Source organism: Adiantum capillus-veneris, chromosome 8 (genome assembly GCF_014529385.1).
Source record: "Adiantum capillus-veneris isolate H3 chromosome 8, ASM1452938v2, whole genome shotgun sequence".
Classification (NCBI taxonomy): Eukaryota; Viridiplantae; Streptophyta; class Polypodiopsida; order Polypodiales; family Pteridaceae; genus Adiantum; species Adiantum capillus-veneris.
The window spans coordinates 111,251,479-111,275,876 of record NC_140938.1 but is presented as its reverse complement, the minus strand read 5'-3'; the positions used below and the strand labels follow the sequence as shown (position 1 = coordinate 111,275,876).

At 38.4% G+C, this 24,398-nt stretch overlaps 2 pseudogenes; one reads left to right on the top strand and one right to left on the bottom strand.

The window, feature by feature from the left end:
• Nucleotides 1–3,608: 3,608 nt before the first annotated feature.
• On the bottom strand, nt 3,609–3,902 carry LOC147452770 (small ribosomal subunit protein eS25 pseudogene; annotated as a pseudogene).
• A 14,222-nt stretch (nt 3,903–18,124) lies between these two features.
• LOC147452769 (uncharacterized) lies at nt 18,125–23,082 on the top strand (annotated as a pseudogene).
• The last annotated feature ends 1,316 nt before the right edge of the window (nt 23,083–24,398 follow it).

The window sequence follows — 24,398 nt, the reverse complement described above, 5'->3', positions numbered from 1 at the left end:
CATTCAAGTCTTAGGATTGGTCGAGAAACTGTCAAAAACAGGGATTTAAGAATCATGTGATCATGTGATTTTTTTTTTTGTGACTACCATGTGTTATCATCATATTCACATAATTACACTTTATGTGATCACATTTAAGCCTATGAAAGATAACCTTATAACCTAGACCATCTCGGTATTATTTGTTGTGGCAAGCCCATAGGGATATGGCAAAAACTTGTTAGCAGGCTTGCCAAGATATGGAAATGCCCGACGAGACTACTAGTTGTTTGGGTGGTTTTTGTAGGTTAATAAGAAGGTCACGTGAACATTTAACGTGATTACATGTTTTAAAAAATGATCACTCAAATTTATCAACATGTTCACGTGTTTGTGATCACATTAATGAAATTTCTAGTAAAAAATGTCAAAAAATGGATCCACACAGTGTACAATGGACAATATCATTAATTCAACGTACATGAATAAGAAAGTGCGCATAAACAAGTGCCAAAAAATGATGCAAATAGTAGAAAAAATCCCTATGAGGATACCTGGTCTCAAAAGAGCTCAATAGCACTGTGTGTGCTAAAAGAAAAAATCATTTGTCAATGCACAATAATCTACGGTGAAACTGCTACCAAAAAATGTGTGTCTAAAATATAGAGATGGTCAATGTGCACTAAAGCTTATTAATGTGTGTCAAGCCACAAGGAGAGTAGTCGCATGCAAGCCCAAAAGATCCCCTATAAACCACCTGTTGTGAGAAAACATGTATGTCAGTGTCAAATGAAATCCAATGCCAACTTATGCTGCTAGGTAAAAGTGCCGAGAATTTTAATGGCCAAAGTCATGAAATTAATCCAAAAAACGAGATTGAATGACAAATATCTATCTCCTTATCCATGGGATGTCAAAAAATGCCAATTTGCATCATCTAGAGAGCTATGCATGGCTAGAAGGCTATGCATGCTCTCTATGTGTGTCATAGGCCCTCATGGGTAATATCCAAGGTTGAGGTAGTGGGGATGTCGAAATCGTAGGGGGAGTTGGGGACAATGGTAAACCGGAGAGAAAATGGTCTGTGTGTGTGTGTGTGTGTCACAAGCGATGTCAAAGCTCAACTGTTGATTGTGTGTGTGTGTTACACACACTATGTGCCATTAGGAGATTTCGGAGGTCTTTTGGAGGGCCTTTTGGTAGAGAGAGGAAAATAAGCTCCTCCAATGAGAGAAGAGCCTACGTTACGTAGAAAAATAGATTGATATTAACAAAAATATAAAAGGTATCCCTCTCCTCATTTAATAATCTAGTGGTCCTTGAAGACGAGCACTCTCTTTTATTTAATGCGAGCACCTTTTTCAGAAGGTAGATGCGGTGCATTTGATACGCGCTACGTCATCACTAGAACTCAAAAAGTCACAAAACTATCAAGTGGTGGAAGATTTTGAAACTTTTGATATTGTCAATGCGTCCGGAACGCACATATCTCCTAGCAATGAATGTCCAATTGCCTCGCTCAGACATCCAAAGAGGCCAAAAATGTCAAAAACCCCTAAAAGAACATTTTACTAACGGCGCGCAAGGGGGCATTCCAAAATTTTGGAATGCCTCTTCGCGCGCCGTTAGTAAGAAGGCCCTTTTTTCCTCTTTTTAGGGAGCTTTTTGAGAGAAAAATGTCCAAAAACCTCTAAAAAGGGGCTTTATGGAAAGATAAGTGTCCAAAAATCACTAAAAAGAGCTTTGTACTAACGGCGCGCGAGGGGGCATTCCAAAATTTTGGAACGCCTCCTCGCGCGCCGTTAGTAAAAAGGCCCTTTTTTCCTCTTTTTAGGGAGCTTTTTGAGAGAAAAATGTCCAAAAACCACTAAAAAGGGGTTTTTTGGAAAGATAAGTGTCCAAAAATCACTAAAAGGAGCTTTGTACTAACGGCGCGCAGAGGGGCATTCTAAAATCTTAGAATGCCTCCTCGCGCGCTTTAAGTAAAAAGCCCATTTTTGGGGGTTTTTTGACATTTTTTGCCTCTCCGGATGTCGGAATGAGACAAATAGACATTCGTTTTTAGGGTATTTTGGCGTTCCGGATGCATTGGTGGTGTCAAAATCCTCAAAATCTATCACTATTTTACACTTTGTGACTTTTCAACTTTCAGTGATGACGTAAGCTGCATTAAATGCGCCGCACCTGCCTCCTGAAAAAAACGCTCGCATTAAATAAAAAAGTGACCGTTCTCAAGGACGATTGAGAATATAAATCTACTTTTTAGAGTGTCTGGTTGTCCTTTTGAACGTACTCACAAGGTGCAAGTGCATTTTAAAAAAAGTTTCTAGAGAGAGAAATACAATTTCTTACAAGGCCCTCCAAATGACCTCCGAAATTTTCTAATGTCACCTTGTCGCACTGCCTTGCCAATGCAAAACCCATACAAATAATAAAAAGTGTATTTGTGTGTGTGTGTACGCACGTGCTACACACCTTATGTACTCATTTTGCTTATGCAAAGTCCACACACATTAAAATGGTATGTGTATGCGTGTACACACAACTTTCACCCTTGGAAGAAACAAGTGCCCTACAATTTCTAGCTTTGTTTAATTCCTCCAAGATTTTGCATCTCAAGCTTGAATTTCCTAAGGTTGAAGTCTATCAATACTTAATTCTCCAAGCCTTAGCATTACAAAGATTCAAAATGCTCCCATTTCTTCCAAGCTTCACCTTTAAATTATTAGAGAAACCTCATTTTACAAAGGTTGAAGCATATTGCAATCTTTGCAAGCTCAAAGCCTAGGACATAACTAAAATCGATCTCTCCAAAAGCTTCAATAAAACATTAGTTTCATATATGAGAAAAACATAAAATCTCCCTTTCTTGATTCCTCAAACCTTAGCTTGTTGTGAAGATATCATGCATGCAAAGGCTATCACAAGGATCATCAAACCCATTTTGATACCGGTTGTGAAGGAGGTAGTGTACCCGTGCATGTATGTGGGAAGGGATAGAAGAAGGAAAAAGTAATTGGAGGGAACGACGCACTAGAAGGATAGAGTGTTTGTCTCCTTTATTGTATATATGGGAAGGGTAAATAATTGTTAGTGAGTTAGTAGGTGGAGGGTGTTAGTCATGGGCAGGCATCCACAAGTCTTTACCCCAACAAATGAGATCTATTTATAAGTGTTTCCGCTGGAATTTTGATTGACCATTGTTTGGCCAATGTATAGTGTAAAGCAACTGCCATGCCTTTGTATGGAAAAGCTTTTAGAAACTTCCATGAAGTTTATCCCACCATCTACATGAAGCATCGCACCCTCTCTTCTTCTCATAAATAGTCATTGCTATCAATGGGCATACCTATTCACATTGGTGGGGTAAGGTTGAGTACAATGTGTTGTTGGAAAAGGATCTCTCTCTCTCTCTCTCTCTCTCTCTCTTTTTGGTAGATAAACCTTTGTTAGACTACAAAGTAGTATATTTATCAAAACAAGGACTTAAGATGGGCCATATCCACTAAACACTCTACTACACAAAAACTAGAGACTAGACAATCTCCCAATAGAACATCGTAAGGATTTCAAAGAGTGACTTCTAGAAACTAACGTAGGAGCGTTAATAGCACTGTGAGTTAGAAAAACTAGGTGTTCGTAGCCCGAGTATAGATTTTCTTGTTTACATGGGCTACCAATAGTCTAATTGTGCCACAAATAGTTAATTCCTTAATAGCCTTCTGAGCAAGTGATCCATTTATTCTTAAAACATTTGAGAGAGAAGAAGGTGTAACTTATGCTGCTTGATCAAACAAGACCATGCTGTTTACTTTTTCCTTTTTCTTTCCTTTGCTCCATTTCTTCTTCTTCTGCTTGCCACCTCCATTCATCTTAGTAGGTTTTATGAGGGTAGAGGAGGCCTTATTCTTCCTGGGAGCCATGACGGCCTTTTGTAGGTGCAGTAAGGAACCCCCCCCCCCCCCCGCTCTCTCTCTCTCTCTCTCTCTCTCTCTCTCTCTCTCTCTCTCTCTCTCTCTCTCTCTCTCAACATGGGCTCCAGTGCTACATTGTGATAGTCAGAGTGCGATTACGTTAGCAAAGAACCCCATGTTTCACTCCAAGTCAAAAAACATAGAGTTTAGGTATTATGTGGTACGGGATATTTTGGCTAGAAAACATATTGAGCTAGTAAAATTTCACATGGATGAAAACACAGTAGATTCTCTAACCAAGAGTTTGGCCTCAGAGCGATTCATATATTGGATAGAGATGATGGACATAGGGTGAAGCTATGGTCATGCTTCACGTTTTGTACATTTGTACATAATAGCCCCTACATTATTTAGCCACTTAGGCCACGCTGGCCTTCAAGTGGGAGATTGTTGGGTTTCAAGCCCCACCCACTTACTTCTATTGTTTGGTTATAATGAAAATAAGGACTCTGAGAAGCAACCTTCTCACAAGGTCCACCAAACAGAGTGTCTATTGCTCACCCCCTTCCTTCTCTCATCTCCTTACCTTGCACTCACGGATCGCCGCATCCACAGTATGATCTTTCTAATGATGTATCAGACAGACCTTCCTCTATAATGGTCTCTAGTGGGGGATGAAGTGGTTTTGAAATGTTGCTCATTTGGTCTCTAGGCTAGGGTCTCTATTCTAGTATAATCTTCTTGATCTCAAATACATGAAGAAACGACTTTGCAAAACCCCAACCTTGTTACCTCATTGGTTACTTTTTGTTCTCTCTTGTTTGACTTACTTGTTGAGCCGCACCCTGTATCTCCTACACCCTGTAAACAATTCTTGATGGCTATGAGTTTACAGCCGCTCTGTTAGTCAAAAGTTACAGTCAAATTTTTTTTATCCCTCACTTTCACTAAATTCACAATTTTACTTGTAGCACCCACAATGTAAGTCCAATTTCAATTTTGAAAAGACCACCAAGGTCTTGGAGACTATCTCTGGATGTGGTACAATTTTGGTTCCAGTATGTCTCAAAGGAACATGGATTGTGATCCATGTACCTCAGTGACAAAATGTGATGGGTTTGATCCCACACCTAACCCTTGGTCTTGTGATGTCAAGTCTATGATTTTTGTAAAATTTAGGTCTGTTTAGGGTGGAAAAAGTCCTAGTCCTGTTTTGGCCATTTTTTATTGAACTGATTTAGACCCTTTTGACTCCTTTTTGAACTTCTTTTCACTCCCTTGATTTGAGACTTTTGTTCAAATGGTTTAGGGTCCTCACTGGTTCAGTTCCTATTTAGGATTTCAAGAAAGGTACATGGATCATGATCCATGTTGGGAAGCCAAATTACCTTTCTTGGTACCATTAGGATCAACATGTTTATTGGATGCTATGGTATCAAAGGTTTTGGATTTGAACTAGTTTTTGTCAGCCAAAGGTGAATTCTCGAGTCTGTTCTGGCGGTTTCTAACTATTTGCTGTTTTTGGCCTTCTTCACCTCTTTTGTAAACTTTTTTGACAATGGTTCTTTCGAAAAATGTGTTTCAAATTGTATCATGTACTCACTTGTCGATTTTCAGCCCAAAATCATGATGAGTACATGGATCGCGATCCATGTTTGACCTCATTTTGATATGAAACTTGGTCAACTTATAGTCCTTGTCATGGTGACACTCTTCCCCAAATATTTTTGAATTTGAATCACTTTTGCCCAACCAAAAGAAAAAATTTATGTCTGCTTTGTAGTTTTTGGCTATATGGTAGAATTTTGGTGTTTTGATCATTTTTTTGCACTTTTTTTCTATGGTCTCTTTTGGAAAGTTGTTTCACTATTTATCAGGAATGTACTGGTCTAATAACAGTCCCAAATGTCAAACAGGTATATGGATAGCGATCCATGTTTGAGAGCACTTTGTTATGAATTTTTGTCCTGCTAGTTCCCTATTCCTAGTAGAAGCCAAATCTCACCCCTTTTTGAATTTGGAACACTAAAAGTTTAATTTTCCCAAATTTTACTAGATTTTCAAGGTTTTGTGTAGACTTGTCCATTTTTTTTTATTTTGGATGTACTTTAGCATTCTATTTATGGTCACACTCAGGATTTTGGTATATCTGAGAGCAAGCTTAAGCAATGGGTGACAATTTCTAGTCAGTTGGTCACAGAGGTACATGGATCGCGATCCATGTTCCTCAAAAAAACTAGAAAGAAGTTGTTCCATTTTTTTCCTACAAGCTTGTTTATCCCGTTTTGCAAGGTATTTTTGAGTTTGAATCAACTTTGATGCTATGGACAATCAATTTTTCATAGTTATGCCTTTTGTGTCAAAATATGGTTTTGGATAGTTTTACCCTAATTCCTTTAGCCCCATTTGATGGTTGAAGTTGTTATTTAACCTACTTCTATGAGCTGAAATGAATCTATGAACGGAAATGAATAAAATAATGCAAAATAACCATGAAATGGCTGGTGAAACAGTCCTTTCCAAGCATAGAGAAAACCAAAGAATATAATACCTTTTGTATCTCACTCACAACTCTCTTTTCTCAAAAGAGTAGAACTGGCTAGTCCTTGACTTCAGTCTCTACCAATCACTAAATCCTCATCTACTGCTTTACTGCCTAAGTGTAAATGGAATGGGTGTCAAAATCTCTGGAAAGGAGGCTTTTCCGTACAACTAGGTCACTCACCACCTAAGGATCATATCCCTGGCAACAGTGCCAATGTTTGTGGGTCATCACAATGGACGTTTGTAGCATAGCTATCTGGCACTATTATATTGTCAATACCATTTGGAGAAACTTGGACTCAATTTTGGACCATGTAATTAAGAAACGCCAATTCAACATAGAGAGAGGTAATTTTGAAAAATACAAAAGTAGTTTTTGAAATCCTATTTCTCATAGTACATACATAAAAGCTTGCTCGATCACTTAAGTGCATGCTCGTACAAAATGCTTTTCGAGAGCCCAACTTAAGTGTACACAAAAATCCATGTCTATGAATCTTAATGAGTGATGTGATGTGCGATGAGAGAAAACACATAAGAGATGTTTTCAAAATACAAAACAAAAACCATTAATGTATCCGCAACGTCTAAAAACCTTAGTATAGCACTTAAAAACATTGAAATCTAACGTCTCTAGCTTAAGATATAGCATTTTTAAGCCTAGGGTCTCATGAGGTCAGAACCAAGCGAATAGAGGCTCTTGAGGTCTCTGGGGCCTCTATTTGCTTGGTTCTGACCTCATGAGACCCTAGGCTTAAAAAGAGTCTCTGTGCCCCATCCCGAGTCCCTTCCCTGACATTAAAAAATAAATGGACTCATTTTTTAGCCTTTTAGCTCTAGTGAGAGAATGTTCCTTAGCCAATAGGAAGAAGGCTAATGATATGTAGAAAAAGCTCTTTTTGTCATTTTGAAAATGTCCATGAAAACCATTTTGATGAAATTGTCACTATCACTAGAAAAGTAAGGTGATTGATAGTGACATCTTGCACAAGCGTCGAGTGCCTTTTTATGACCCGCTGGTGCTATCCTATAAAGTGAAGTACTTGTACGTGTGCATCTCGCACAAGCATCAATCATCTTTTTATGAAGTACTCGCAATTCAAATTCAAACGGATCGTACTTGATAGTGGTTGATACGTACTTATATCTAAGACTATGAAGGGGTTAGAACCAAGAAAATAGAGGCCCTTGAGGGGTCTCTGGGACTCTTTTTGTTTGGTTTTGACCTCATGAGGCCCTATGCTTAAGATATAGTATTTTTAAGCCTTAGGATGCATTCAGAACGTCCAAAAACCTTAGGATAGCACTTTAAAACGTTGAAATCTGACGTCTCTAGCTCAAGATATAGCATTTTTAAGCCTAGGGTCTCATGAGGTCAGAACCAAGAAAATAGAGGCCCCAGAGACCTCAAGAGCCTCTATTCGCTTGGTTCTGACCTCATGAGACCCTAGGCTTAAAAATGCTATATCTTGAGCTAGAGACGTCAGATTTCAACATTTTAAAGTTCTATCCTAAGGTTTTTGGACGTTCTGAATGCATCCTAAGGCTTAAAAATACTATATCTTAAGCATAGGGCCTCATGAGGTCAAAACCAAGCAAAAAGAGGCCCAGAGACCCCTCAAGGGCCTCTATTTTCTTGGTTCTAACCCCTTCATAGTCTTAGATATAAGTACGTATCAATCGCTATCAAGTATGATCCGTTTGAATTTGAATTGAGAGTACTTCATAAAAAGATGATTGATGCTTGTGCGAGATGCACACGTACAAGTACTTCACTTTATAGGATAGCACCAGCGGGTCATAAAAAGGCACTCGGCGCTTGTGCAAGATGTCACTATCAATCACCTTACTTTTCTAGTGATAGTGACAATTTCACCAAAATGGTTTTCATGGACATTTTCAAAATGACAAAAAGAGCTTTTTCTACATATCATTAGCCTTCTTCCTATTGGCTAAGGAACATTCTCTCACTAGAGCTAAAAGGCTAAAAAATGAGTCCATTTCTTTTTTAATGTCAGGGAAGGGACTCGGGATGGGGCACAGAGACTCTTTGAGGTTGTCAAGTACGATCCGTTTGAATTTGAATTGCGAGTACTTCATAAAAAGATGATTGATGCTTGTGCGAGATGCACACGTACAGGTACTTCACTTTATAGGATAGCACCAGCGGGTCATAAAAAGGCACTCGGCGCTTGTGCAAGATGTCACTATCAATCACCTTACTTTTCTAGTGATAGTGACAATTTCACCAAAATGGTTTTCATGGACATTTTCAAAATGACAAAAAGAGCTTTTTCTACATAACATTAGCCTTCTTCCTATTGGCTAAGGAACATTCTCTCACTAGAGCTAAAAGGCTAAAAAATGAGTCAATTTCTTTTTTAATGTCAGGGAAGGGACTCGGGATGGGGCACAGAGACTCTTTGAGGTTGTCAATCTCAAGAAGTGAACCTACAAAACTACGCAATCAACTACTATAGAAAATATATCACTCTCTAGTCCAAACATTTACCTATGTCGAGTCTCACCACTCTTGATCATCACGCCTTTTTGACATCGAAACAAAGTTAGAATGCAACAATACTTAAGGAGGAGTATTACAACACCTAAGGGCACAGTCCCACCAAGTTTGGTGGTCATGAGAGGAGGTACCAAAAAACAACCCATCCAACAAAATGTGCAAAAATTGCAACAAAGCTATTCATAATGATAGCTCTATGGCTTAGAAACACTCTTCCAAGGTCAAAACATCAAAAAATAACCATCTTAGTAATCAAATCTATGAATTTATCTACAAATAGGTTGTCGCAAGAATGATTACACTTAGATTCAAGACCAAGAGACAAGGAACACAATGCACTAATCAGAATCAATTTTTGATCACCAAACAAAGAGAAAGATTGATTACAAGTTGTTGGTGAGCTGCAACGCACAGTCAACGTAAAAAAACTCCTTAGAGATAATGATAATGTTACTTTTGAAACTAAGGGTTTTGACTCAAAGACTTGGGACCCTTTCCCACGGCCATTGACCACTTCACAAGGCTTGTAGGTTTTGAGCGGAATATAGAGAATAATAAGCTTTGTGAATATACTTCAAGAATCATTACTTTCTATTTACAAGGCTTCTTTGGAAGAAGATAGAGTACAATGAAGTGTGACTTGTAGCTGGCTCTTTGTCAAACAAAATCTAGTATAGCAATTGGTCCTCCGCTTTCACTTGTATGTTTTGCAAAGAAATTCTTGGTACAAAGTATTTCTTTTTCTTACGGACAACACAAAATGGTTGCATCATGTATTTACACCTAGACATGCATCATAATTTTGATTTTAAACACCCTACACCCATTTTGCCCATTGTTGCCCCGCAATCAGCTACTCTCATAAAGGGTGTGTGCATGGCAATTGGCTAGGAAGATAGCATAGAACTGCTTGGTATATGTAAGAATTTAGGGCTATACCAATAATCATGTCTATTTTAGAGTCAAATTTAGCACAATTGAATGAAAATATCAGTATAATGTTTTATGTGATTGTGCAATTCATGCAACACCGTACGAAGGGCCCTGTTAATGAGTAGCCTCAAGTTTCTTTGGCTCACGTGCTTAGAATAAACAACCCTTTTATATAGGAGGAAGGCTCCAATCTAGATGTGTTTCCCCTTCTCTCTTAGAAACAGGTGGATGATTTGTTGAAAAACACTAAGCCACCAAAATTTTGATGGGAGGAAAGGAGTGCAACAAAGATTCAATCAATATATTCATGAAAAAATGGGTGGAGTTCACTATCTTAGAAAAACTCCATATGAAGTCAAGGCACTAATAACAAGTCTATCTCACTCCATATGAAGTCGAGGCACTACAAACAAGTCTAACTCACTAGAGGATAAAGGCTATAAATGGTGGATGTCGCTCAAGAATAAGGGAATCATACCACACACATGGGTAGCCTTCGAGGATGTGTTTAGAAAAGAATTATATCCACCAATGAAACAGAAAGAAATTGTCTTGTATGGGAGAACTGATCTATGCATCAACATAAGATACTGCTTGAGTATATTTCATATTATCATGACGTGATACTTAAGCTGGAGGGTTTAGGCACCTTCTAGTAGGTGCATGGATTCATCTGTGGGTCAACACTAGAGCCTTTAAGAAGCACCTTAAACTTAGGATGCTTGGATGCTTAGGGAAGCTATAGTGTAGCCTCATATCCATGATGATCCAGATGAAAGTGCATGGCATAGCAGACACATTCCTAACACTTCAAATACAAATGGACGTGAATCTTATGGTCATAATAAGAGGAATTTTTTTGTAGCTACATGTGATGTGTCCAAAACCCCCAAGGGACCTAGGGTCTAGTGAAGATTTTGAAAAAGTAAGGAAGGATAAATTATGTTTTAAATGCTTAGGAAGTGGGCACGGAAAAAAGGATTATCCCAAGGGGGAATCTATTGCCCAAGGTAGAGAGAAAGTAGTGTACATGGTGCAATTACTTCCCCTCAAGTCATCTTCTTGATTTTCTAATGTGTAAGTAACACATACCGAAGTAATTCATAAGTGTTGTCTTACAACCTGTATGTGGTAATCGACCTTTGGTCCACACATGCTCATGCATATGCATGGGCTTATCCAAGGTCACAAAGTGAGAATCTTGGTAGAAGATAGTGCTTTGCCCAATTTCATTAACTTTAAGTGAGTGAAACGACTCAATATGCCCCATACCCCTAGTTCCCACTGCTACAAGGTATCCATGTTGAACAACCATGCTCGTGAGTTGTGGGATACACAAGTAAAGGGTGTACCATAGTGGTGGCTATAACACATAATGCCAAGTGCATATAGTGCATATAAAGTACCAAAGAGGGCTCCATTTGATTGCACACACATAAAAAAACCCTTTTTTTGGGGCTTAACAACTACTAGAAAAGGAAGAATCCCAATCTCCGAGAGAGCAAATCCGAGCGAGCACTAAACCGAGCAAACAAATACAAAGACATTGAAAACATTTAGACACATATTTGTTGATTGATGACCAATAGTTTCCAAAGAAAACCCAAAGGATTCATATAGCGAGCAAATCCGAGTGAGTACTAAATCGAGCAAAGACATTGAAAATATTTAGACACATATTTCTTGATGACCAATAGTTTCCAAGGAAATAAATTGGTAGTTTATCGTGCCTCTGACGAGGTAAACCCATATGATTTAGAACTATGTTGTCGTATAAGGTAAAGCCAATATATTCAAAACCATGAACTCTCTTACCACGGTTGTTGGTAGTGAATGCAAAGACAATGTAGAAATTCAAACACAGTGCTATTGATGACCTATAATTTTTAAGAAAATATAGTCAAGAGCATACTAAGTAACTCAAATCAAGCAATTCCTTACACGCAATTCCTTACAAGGTAAAGCCAAAAGATGCAAAAATTGTCAACTCCTAGGATAGAAGCTGATAGTAAATCCAAATGCCAACAAAAAACGACCACACTATACTAAATACATGGAAAGTTTATGTGTTCGAAGCCTTATATGTTCGACGTATCCCAAAAATTCAAAATTGCAACCTAAAAACTCCTGAGATGGTGATTGATAGTTAACGTAAATGCCCACAAAAAACTATTGCAACGAGCAAATCTGAGTGAGCACTAAATCGAGCAAAGACATTGAAAACATTTAGACACATATTTGTTGATGACCAATAGTTTCCAATCAAATAAATTAATAGTTTATCGTGCCTCTTACGAGGTAAACCCATATGATTTAGAACTGTGTTGTCGTACAAGGTAAAGCCAATATATTCAAAACCATGAACTCCCTTACCACGATTGTTGGTAAGGAATGCAAAAACAGTGTAGACATTTAAACACATTGCTATTGACGACCTATTATTTTTAACAAAATATAGTCGAGAGCATACTAAGGAACTGAACTCACACAATTCCTTACAAGGCAAAGCCAAAAGATGCAAAAATTATCAACTCCCAGGATAGAAGTTGGTAGTAAATCCAAATGCCAACAAAAAACGACAACAATATATTAAATACATGGAAAGTTTATGTGTTAGAAGCCTTGCGTTCGACATTTCCCAAAAATTTCAAAATTGCAACCTAAAAACTCCTAGGATGGTGATTGATAGTTAACGTAAATGCCCACAAAAAACTACTGCAACAGTGTGCAGTATATAATTTAAACATCATGTTGTTTAAGTATCGTAAGGACACACAGCTGCCCTATTGCCCCCCAGAGCCTGAAAAATTTCTACCTTGGATAAAGCAGCCTAGTGCATGAACTCATGGGCATGTGAGTCTAACCCAAGAATATGAAGAAATACATAGTACATGTGTTTGCACGGCACATAGGTCTGTTTTTTTTATTCTCTCTTTTGGAAGTCCTCGCATGTGCATCGTGGAAAATCAGAGATTGTCACTGAGTATGTTATCCTTTTTGCCTTGGACCCCTCTGTACTGACATAGAAAACATGTGTTTCATTGCACACAATAATCACTTCTTTCACCAATTTTTCTTCAAGTGTGCTCCCCAAAGCAATCCTTGTATGAAAATCTTTTGTCAGCTTTGATCTCCACTTAACAATCTTCCCATCCCTATACCTAGGACGGAAGGCACTAGGAACACTATTTCTTGATCGCAAACCACTACCTAAATTGGTAGCTTTTGTTGTCGATTGAAGGAAAAATCCATTTGCTTGCAAGTGCTCCACCTCAACTGGAAACAATTGTGTTCCCTGTGCTACAGGCCAAACACCTGGTGCTGGACCTGGAGCCCCTACAATCATTTCATGTATCCACCATGTATGCATGCTATTGGAGTTGCAAAACCACACAAAACCTTCCACTAAACCACCTAGATTTGAACCAGAGGCAGGATACAATCTGCGTCCCCAAAAGCATGGAGCAGCAGTTCCACGTGTGACATCGTCATTCCCTTCATTGATGTATCGTGCACATCTAACACTCTGATTATCAACCATCCCAAAGCAAGTCATCTTTCGACCAGGCTCAGTTCCTCTTATAGCCCAAAGTGTCTTTGGAACATTAATCTCGTGCCAATATTTGCCAACTCCACAGCTAGTCTCTGGATGCACATCTGGCCCTACAACCGGCTCTGTAACTATCAAAAATTCTGGTCTATGACTGTCTTCATCAAGCAGCTCATCTGCATCAACAAATTTTGGTTGCTTCTTCTTAACACTCTTCTCTCGCAAGGGAGCTCTATTCATTTCAAGGCTTTGAAAACCCATCTCAGACATTGAAGAGTGTGTCAAGTCAATGAGGGATTTGGAAGCTGACGTTGTTGATGATCGGCCCAAAAATCGCTTTGCGAGATCATCGATCCTAGGACCAGTAGCAGACCTAACACCTTTTAGATAAGCATTGTATTTAACACTTTGTAGCACTTCCATTGCCATGTCTGCACCAACTGCCTCATACAAGCTAATTTTTTCTTTGTAACCAATAGATGCACGCATGCTTGCGTGCTTAACCTCAGAAAAGATTGTTGTGGGCACAAAAATTCCAGACTCATCCTGTGTTACAAATCTCCCTCCCCAATGTTGTACTCTTACATCCCACCAAGCCATCCAAGTCTCTAAACAAGCCATTTCTCCATCGACAACATGCCCTGCCCTCCAAAATTGGCGTAGATCTTCTTTACAAATGTCTACTTGATTCTCAGATGCTGCACTCTGCCATTTTCGGCACAAGATTTTGTGATCCTCTTGTGAAGATGGACGGATACATTTCACTGCATGTCGAATCATGGACTGCTCCCAATGAAAGCCACATGATCGTTCTTTGGAAGGTATTTTCTTTTTTGCCCCACCAAAGTAAACAATCCAAACAGCAATCCAATTTGCATTTGCTTCATCTGCCATAAACCCTCTGAATTCTGGCTTTTCATACCCTTGATCTTGCACCACTTTATTTAACATTTTCCAAAACTCTATTTGAGCAAATTTATTTTCAGCCAGTGAATTCACAGGTGGCAATTGTAATTAATTCACGCACAAATGGGTCATAGACATGAGCAGACATTGTTGGCCACCCTTGAACACGGTGCACATGATCAAAGTGAACCCACATTTTCTCTAAAGTTCCTCCTGGACGCATCTTATTCACCAAGTCAATTCCACTCCCTAGACCTATGATCGACATTTAGAACACATGTGGCTGCTCTGAACCTCCAAGCTGTCCAGGAAAAAGTACACTATGAATGAAATGATACCTACACCTGCTCTTGAGGTCTAGGACAACTTCCAAACCTTTTGCACTGAAATGCTTTGACCTCTTGGAAATCTCTAAGCTCCTCTCTATTCTTCGCTTGTTAGATAGACGAGTAATGGTATCAAGAAATTCTGAAAACTCTCCATCTTCAATAGTGTCATTTTTGCCAGCAGTTTCCATCACTAGCTTATCTATTATCACGTCTAGGGTAGCAACACGTTCTAATTGCTTGGCAGTTGTGAAAGGATCTTGGTTTGCTTTAGTTTGCATAAGCAAATCTATCATTTGCTCAGCATACCTATTCTTTCCCAGAACACAAGGGTGCTTATGCTCTCCCATATGAATAGCACATCGAGTAACTCTTTGCTTATCTTTTGGCAAACAGTAATAAATAACAACAGGACATGTTGCAACACAAAAAGGCATTTGATTGCAATGGACACAAACCACTGTCCCTAGCTCAGGTGTCAATATTCCAATGGAAATAAATTTAGAGAGACGACCACGCCATTGTGATTCATTATGAACTCTTGCTCGCAAATAGAAAGGACATGCATCATTGACACAACGGAGATGACCTGAACACCTACTGAAGCGAATGGCACCAGGAAAGAAATCACTAATACAAGTGACATATTCTGTCCACAAATGACAATCATGACGCTGCTCGATGCCAACCATTGTGTTGTCGTTGCTTGTTGGTGGCAATTCAAATGCAACATATCCATTGTATTGAGCAGGAATCTCCTTACATTGAACAATTTCATTAGTCTTCTTCAAAGAAGAATGAAGATTGTTTTTATTGGGCATTGATCGAATTATATCCATGACACTGGTCTGATTCTTTGTGACATCACTTGAACCAATATCCAGAACTATTGGAGAAGCTTCACTTCCCGGGGAGCCTTGATGTTCATGAGTGTTTGTTATTTGAACTTTAAAAAATTGGCACACTTCATGATCCAGTAAAAAGACCTCTTCACCAGAACTTGACCTCGAGGATTCCATTTTTACATGCTCACCATTCAATGTTAATGGGTGCAGAGTAAACGAACTGGTAAACAAGCCAAAACTTTCTCTCACTGACTTCAAAGGTAATTCATGGAGTCTGTTTTCAAGAAGTAACAAAAGTTTCTGACCACGAACTGGACCATAGATAGTAATCTGACGACCCATTGTAGCTGCAATCCACTAGAATGACACAACAGCTTTCAAATATGACGATTCCCTTTTTAAAAAATCTAAATATGTTTTTTAATGTTTACAAAAATAAATAAAAATGATTGAATATAAACTTTAATTTTTTTTGCAACAAAAACGTTTCATGATTCTCATGCAAATGATTATTCCATATCCTGCCCGCAATTCAAGACACATTAGTGACGATTTTCTTTTCAACATATTTTCAAAAAAAAATATACAATTAGATTTAATATAAACTTTTTAAAAATCAGCAGCGTGAACATTTAATGATTGAAAATGATTAAAAATTTAAAATAATGAATGCACCAACAAATGTCGTTCAAGACAAATAACTACTCCACCAACTCAAAATCACTACTCCACTCAAAATTATTCTAAAAAGATCTCTGGATTTCCTATGAGATCTTGATGTGAGCGCACATTAACATGCAGTTCTGGAAGCAGCTCTCAAATCTGCAGCAGAGGTACGCACTTTGGGAGCAGATGTCACAGCCTTAAACATGCATGCTAACGTGCAGTAACGTGCAGTCTTTGGGAGTAGGTCTTTGGGCACAAAGTGGTGCAGGTCTCGATCGGAGAAGTTCTCAAAAAACAAAAGCTAGGCTTTGCACACGTTAATGTGGGGCACAGGTCTTTGGGAGCAGGCCTTTGGGCTCAAAAAACCAAAGTCTTTTGAGGTCATTTCCTACCCTGTGTTTGATCAAAGATGCTCGTAGCTAGCAGTGAGCACACGTTAACAGGGCAGGTCTCAAATCGGCACTTCGCGGCAGCAAATTAACTCAGCAGTCTCAAATCGGTGCAGTTCGCGGTAGGTCTCGGCAAATCAGGGCAGGTCTCAGCAGTTCTTAAATCAGGGCAGCTCACAAATCGCTTCTCGGCAGCGCCAGTTCTCAAAGCGGCAGTTCTCAAATCGGAAGCATGGAGAGGAGTTGATCACTCACTCTGTAGTGGAGAGCAAGATTCGAGCAAGGCGTGCAGTCCCAACTCTGTCATTGTGAGGTCAGATTCGTCATGAATGAGTGAGGACGAGAGGCGTGCAGTTTGTACTGATGAGTAAGTACACTTTTGTATTGCAACTTAGATTCAATAGTAAACAGAAAATGCAGTTCGTACTGATGTGTATTGCAACAGAAATAGTAAACTTAGATTCAATAGTAAACAGAAAGTGCAGAGAGTAACAAAGTCTTTGGTTTCTATCTCACAATTGAGTATTCTCCCACAATCTTCAAGTTTATGGCAAAGGAAACACTTTTTTTGTTGTGGGATGCCCACACGTTTGTCTTGAAGCTGAGAGCCCGAATTTATTCTGTGATCTGCTTGTATTTATGATGAATGCGATTGTCTATCTCAAATGATTCTATCATTTTTTCAATCTTCATGAGTCTCTGGTATTGCATTGTGATGTGCTTATTGAAATGAAGGGATGCAATAAGGTCAAAGTTATTCTGTGCCCAAAGTTATTTTTATCATGAATGTAAGTGTTTATCTCAAATGATGAGTCTCCAGTATTGTATTGTGTTGTGCTTATTACGATTAAGGGTTGCCCTTAACTGCATTGTGCTGTGCTTACTGCAATTAAGGGCCACTAAATGTTGCTTCTCGGCTCGTTTTTACAATTCACTTCAATCCCTGATATGCAAATTTGTGCGGTGATGGACACAATTCCAGCATTCTTAGAGGTTTGGATACCAAGTTGATCTTAGAACGTTCAATAGTCCTTTATTTCTTTCAGGTCAATTTTATACACACACACATGTATATGTATATACATATGGATGTATATGTATATATATAATTGACTCTATTACCATATCATACTATTCTGATGCCCATACCACAATAGCACACGCTACACCAATGGCATTTCTCCTCCACATGTAAAGGGCTTTGCATGGTTAAACAAGTTGAGTTTTCATGCACAAGCTCTGGAGTCTAGTTTTTGCAAGGGTTGTAGGTCGTTCCTCTATCCCATGAGCACCATGAGCACCATAATGTGTGAAGATTTCTCTGTCATGGTTTCAAGGTTTTGGAAAACGGTTTATTTTGGTGCACATGTGAGCGTGCGGTCTCTTGAGCGTGCGGTCTCTTGAGGCTTTCAAAATATGGTTATGAGTCTGAGTTGCACATGCAGGTGAGAAAGCACCTGCAAAGTCTGAGCGTTAGAGCATCTGCCATCCGAGTATCGATGCAAAGCTTGCATCTTCATGTCAACATCACCAAAAAATCGGAGAGGAGCAATGGCAGGACGTAAAGGACGCCCTCCTGTTAGGTACATTTTCTCACCGTTTTTTTGATGTCATTATTATACATGTAGAGGTGCCCGTCGATGTGCATGCCTAAAAGCAAATTGTATAAAAAATACTATATATATTTTTACAAAAGCAAATTGCTTCTAGAACTGCATGTCTAAATTTTATTTAGTGTCTAAAGACCTGCATGTTAATGTGAATGCCTAGAGACGATGTTTACATATGAAAAAAAGCTTTCAAATCATCCAAGCTTTCAAGTCAATTAGTGTCTAAAAACCTGCATGTTAACATGCATGTTTAGAGAAAAGTGATTAATATTTCAAAGGAGATTATTTTTGTTTTCTATATTCAATATTAAGAAACCCTCATGTGAGGTGTCCATTGGATTATTATATTTTTTGAAATTTTGTTCCACATTCAAAGGAGGTGCTGTCCAAATATTTTCAAAGATTGATTGTGTATTTTATTGAAGGGCAACTTAAAGTCCTGCATGTCAACGTGCATGTTTAAAACCAATGTTTCATTAGAGTAGCAAAATATATTGTTGTATTTCTAGAATTTATTTTTATGCACAAAAAAGGTTCTAGTCATACATGTTACATGTTAGCGTACATCTTTACAAGCAATGTTTTGTTGGAGATAGTATTTATTTTTTGTCTTCAATCTTTTCTTTTTGTCTCCTCCAATGGACTATGTAAAGATTACATTCTATTTGAAACATTGCTTATAGACATGCATGTTGACATTCATGTTTAAAGGCAATGTTTTCATTGTTAACGTTCATGTTTAGAGGCAAGTTTTCATTGCTTATAGACATGCATGTTAAAGTTCATGTTTAGAGACAATGTACAAATTTTTTTAGATGTTGATTGTGTATTTTATTTGTAGTCCATCTCGTGGAAGATTAAAGAAAAGTCTATGTAATGAAAATTCTACACAACCACTTGAAAGTAGTGAATAGGTGTCATCAGTGTCAATAACAGAAATGTCAGAGTGTCATGGCATTGAAGAGGAAGAGATTCACTCTGTGGATGTTGACCAAGGGTCTATGCACGAAATTGATGACACATTGGCTCCTGAAGAAAAAGAACTTCAAATTGTCCCTTGGGAAATGCGAGATGAGGTAACTGCAGCTGCAGAGATTGACGAGGAGCAAAATATTTTTATGCATAGAGATGCCGATGTACTTCAGACCACACGTATGTTCAGTTGCTTCGACTGTCCTCCTATACCATTGTGTAGGTTGATTCCATATGCTAGAGTCAGAGGTTTAAGAGATGATTTAGGTGGATTAAAAAAGGCTTTTTCAAGGGAAGGATATATGCAAGAAAAGGGAGCTTTCATTGTTTCACTTTGGACATTTAAGAGAGAGCAAACCACTACTACAGGTAAGTTGAATCTTCTTAAATTTGTTAAGTGAATTTCTATTTTAGAAATTCTTTTTGAATTCACTAATTTTGGTTTCTTGTTTTGAAGATGACATCAAGGAACAATGGGATCCTCTTTGGATAGAAATCAATGAGGAGTATGAGTTGGAGCCTAAAAGCCAACCAAGGTTTGCAGATCTGTCAGACCGCATGTTTTATGTTTGGGAGGGCAACCATCGCACGCTTGCATGGACTGAAGCTATTAAAGAGAAGTTTTCCACCTCAAAGGAGAGACATTGTAGGGTCCTTTGTACTATTATAGATCCCACCAAGGATCCTAAGATTGCATTGCTAAGTAGCTTGCAACGAATGAATGTGTGAGTATCTACTAAAGCATATATCTTGTTGTTGAATACTTTATTATGGAAACAAATCAATATGGGTTTTGCAGTATGAACATGCATGCTTTGGTGGCCACTCACATACGGGATGAGATTGTGAACACCAATCACATATGTGCAGCTGAACATGAAAGCTACCTAAAAACTCTCCCCGACAAAGACCAGAAACTAATTGCATCTGTGCGAATAAAGTATGCTAAAGGTGCAAAACCTTGGTATCCACTCACACGACGCTACCTTGGCATGCTAGTTTTTTTTGCTTGCAAATTATTTTTAAGTCATTTGAATAACTCTTAGACAAATTGATTTCTTTTTTAGATTCAAATAACTAAAGAGAAAGAGTCTAGATTGACTCAACTCAAGCAAGGAATGCTTGTAGAGGATGTGAAGAAGGAGGAGAAGAGCATTCATCGTGAGATAATACATAAATATCAAGAACGCATTGTAAAGGTACACTTCACCAAATAATCAAGCAATAGTCATTGTGTTGATTGTTGTTATGGATGTGAAGTAAAACTTCATGCTCTTTGTATTGTGTTGTAGCTCTTGAATATTTTGGATCCCAATCTTGGGACAGACTGGTTGGCAAAGATTATGTCACTCAAATGGGGACATGACAGCTGGGCAACTTTACAGAAGCTAAAATTGATTGCACTCCATGATGCCCCTATGCAGAATAAAATCCAATGGGTTTCATTACTCGAGTCTGATAGGATCACAAGGACTGCTTTTGGTTTGAAGAAGGGAGATAATTTGTTTCGACAATGAGTATGATTTACTAGTTATTTAATGTTTGGCTTGCTTTGTCTAAGAGATAATATTTGTTTAAATAACACAACTTTGCTTTTTTTAAATTTGTAGTTGGCTGTGTAGAGAGGGCTACCTTGCTCATGTCTATGAGAGAGCAACACAACTTGTTTTGCACAATTCAAATGTGCCAAGAGGGGCACCATTGCCACATGAATGCACATTGGGGCTCTACTTTGATGAAATTAAGTTTGAATCTAGACCTTTTCTCTATCCTTTGGAGGTTTCTTTGGAGGCGAAAAGCAAAGATGTAGAGAAACAAGCACTCAAGAAAGTTGATACTTTTTGAATGGCAGCTCAACGACTGGCTTACAGGTTTGTAACAATTTTGATCTTGCTTTGTATGTCACTATCAATTCATGTGTTCAATGTTTTTGTTTCTTGTTAGGTTTTTGTCACTTTTGGTTTCAAAGGGGATCTTGCCAACTCTCCCATTTGTGGTGAGACAGTGGGCACAGACTGTGTCAAAGGACACATATATGTACCCCCCTAGCATGCCCACTTTGACAACATGGGAGAGAGATACATGTCCATGGTGGTTAGATATGGTGCAGGGTCACATCCTTGAGAGAGAGAAAGAGCTTCGAGAAACCATGCTTAGGGATGTAGCAGCAGAAGCGAGACAACCACCACCTGCTACTTCAGAGGCGAGACAACCAGGTATGCTTATGTCATTCTTTAACTTTTATGTTTTCATGCTGTTGATTCTTGTAGATTCAAAAACTGTTGTATATGTCTTTTAAGGTGTCCACTTGTCTAGTGACAGGATGGAGACTGTGGTTGATACCACTATTGTGAGGATGTTCTAGAGCATGGTAAGTGTTGAAATTTTTATTGTCGAATTTTATTAATACTTTGTGAAAAAGTTCATATATCATAAATATGTTGTCGCAGACTCCTCGGGCTTGATTGTTGTTAGGAGGAGCATACAATTTGTCTATGTTTTGGAGTCTCCTTTGCATTATCCAATGCTTCCTGTTGATACACGATGTATTGCTATTGTTGGCGATTACATTTCTATCGCTGCAAACTATAGAGAGGGTACTCGCAATGCATCGTGGAATCTTGTGCATCAACATATGTCTCGAGTTCGCTCAAGCGGTGTGCCATACACTCGTGGGGGAAAGTCTGTTTCCTGGGCCGCAGATTTTGTTTTCTTGGATCTTCCTTTTGGTGGATTGCATATTGGTTCTTCTTCTCCATCTCGTTGGGATATTTGCACTGAGGAGCATGTATGATTTGCTATCCATTTGACTTTTTCTACACTTGCATATTCTGGATGGCTGCTCATTATGGCTTCTACTACAGGTATTTTTGTTGTGTTTGATTACTTGCATTAATATTATTTCATAATATCGGTAGTTTTTTCTTACAAGAACCTATGAATAGGAGAGGTTATTGGATGGGTGGAGAGGTTCTGTCGTGCTTCACAGATGGTGGTACATCGTCGCATTATAGTGCTCCATCATAGTTCATATGGATATGTTGAGAGTTTATGTAGTCGAATTCAGGTATTGTTTTCACTTCAGTATTGTATAGTTTTGTTGAGTCTCTTTCTTCAATGTTTCTTCAATGTTGTGGTTTTGTAATTTGATTTGCAGTGCCAGTGCTCTATGCTACTTATGGTACATAGGATTGGGATGCAGCCAACATGCTTTGTGGCTGAGAGAACCACTATGTTCTCTCGCTTGGGTCTCCAGCCTTCAGATTGGTTCATGACACACCATTTTTCGGAGCCTTCCTTAGCTAGATCAAGATCAGGGATGCCTTGGCGGGGTGAGATGCAGCGGAGCCAGGCTTTTGTTGCAGCTTTTGTTGAGCTTCTTTGTCGACGTGGAGGTACTTTTTTGGAGCTTGGGTGTGGTACAACTCCCATTTTGGCTGCATGCTTATCATCTGAACGAGCATGTGCAACGCTTGACACCGATGAGTCTCTTATTAGAGACTATGTGGTTCCCTTGCTTTGCCCTAAAAAGCGAAGCCGAGAGGAGGCATCTACCTCTCTAGATGTTGGGGATGAGGGTGACATGCCATCGCGTGTCGACCCTTATGATGACTAGTGAGACTTCGCTCCCTCCTACTATGACATTGACATTACTTTTGTGTTTTTGATCTTTATGTTGTGTTTCACTTTTTGGCATTTATGTATCTTGCGTAAGAATTACGTCTAATGTTATTAGATCCATAGATTAAATTTTGATTACATGCATAATAACTACATATACTTTTACTTGTTTGTGGAAGTGCATTGCCGATTTATGCAGAGGCAGTGGCTCAAAGAATGGTGAAGGAATTGAGATACGACTTTCGTATCTGTGAAACGCGTCATAAACACAATGTTTTCATTGATGAAGAATGCGACTCTTCATAGAGTCTAAGAATTATTAGCGAGTGCTTATGATGTAGAGTTTAAGTATTGACAAATTGACATATCATTCCTTCTATGATTTTGAAAGTGAATATTTTGAAATCCTCATGTGAGGTGTCCATTGGACCATGGTTATTTTGAAATTTTCTTCATTTTACAAAGGAAGCTTTGTCCAATTTTTTTTATGAAAGGCTCTTGTATTAATGATTTGACAACATAGTTTGTATTATGGATAATACATAACATTGTGAATTGATGAGACGAATGCGACTCCTTCAAGAATCTAGAGAATTGTTGGCAAGTGTTTGTGATGTAGGGTTTAGTTATTAACAAATAAGATAGTGTTTGGTGAAAATGTAGCTTATTGAGTTCATTTTCTTGTATTATGATTCACTTCCCTATTTTGTTTGCTCTGTGTTTTGGGTCTTTATGTTATGTTTCACTTTTTGGCATTTATGTATCTTACAAAATAATTACGTTTAATGTTATTAATGAGATCCATAGATTGAATTTTGAGTGCATGCATATTGACTACATTCACTTTTGCTTGTTTGTGGAAGTGCATTGCCAATCTATGTAGAGGCAGCGGCTCAAAGAATGGCGAAGCAATTGCGATACGACTTTCATATATGTGAAATGAGTCATAAACGCAATGTTTTCATTAATGACGGATGCGGCTCTTCATAGAGTCTAGAATTATTATCGAGTGCTTATGATCTAGAGTTTAAGTATTGACAAATGGACATGTCATTCCTTGTATGATTTTGAAAGTGAATATTTTGAAATCCTCATGTGAGGTGTCCAATGGACCATGGTTAGTTTGAAATTTTTTTCATTTTACAAAGAAAACTTTGTCCATTTTTTATGGAATTATCTTGTATTAATGATTTGACAACGTAATTTTTGTTATGGATAAACATTAAGTCATTGATGAGACGAAAGCAACTCCTTAAATAATTTAGAGAATTATTGGAAAGTAATTGTGATGTTGGGTTTAGTTATTAACAAATGGGATAGTGTTTGTAATACTATAACTTGTTGAGTTCATTTTCATGTATTATGATTCAATTTCTTAATTTGTTTGCTCGGATCTGTGTTTGCTCGGAAAATGTCGCTTGGGGTATGGTAAGACTCCTATAAAAGGAGATGAACACAAATTTGTAAGGGCTTTTTTTCCGAGGCAGCCATTAAAGCCAGTGTATATTGCCGAGGATTATGCCAACTTGGAGGACATTGTCAATGGTTGTGTTTATGGTACGGGATCCGTCATTGTTCTCTTCTAGTGTCAATTCCCCCTTCCCCCTTCTATTCTCTACTTG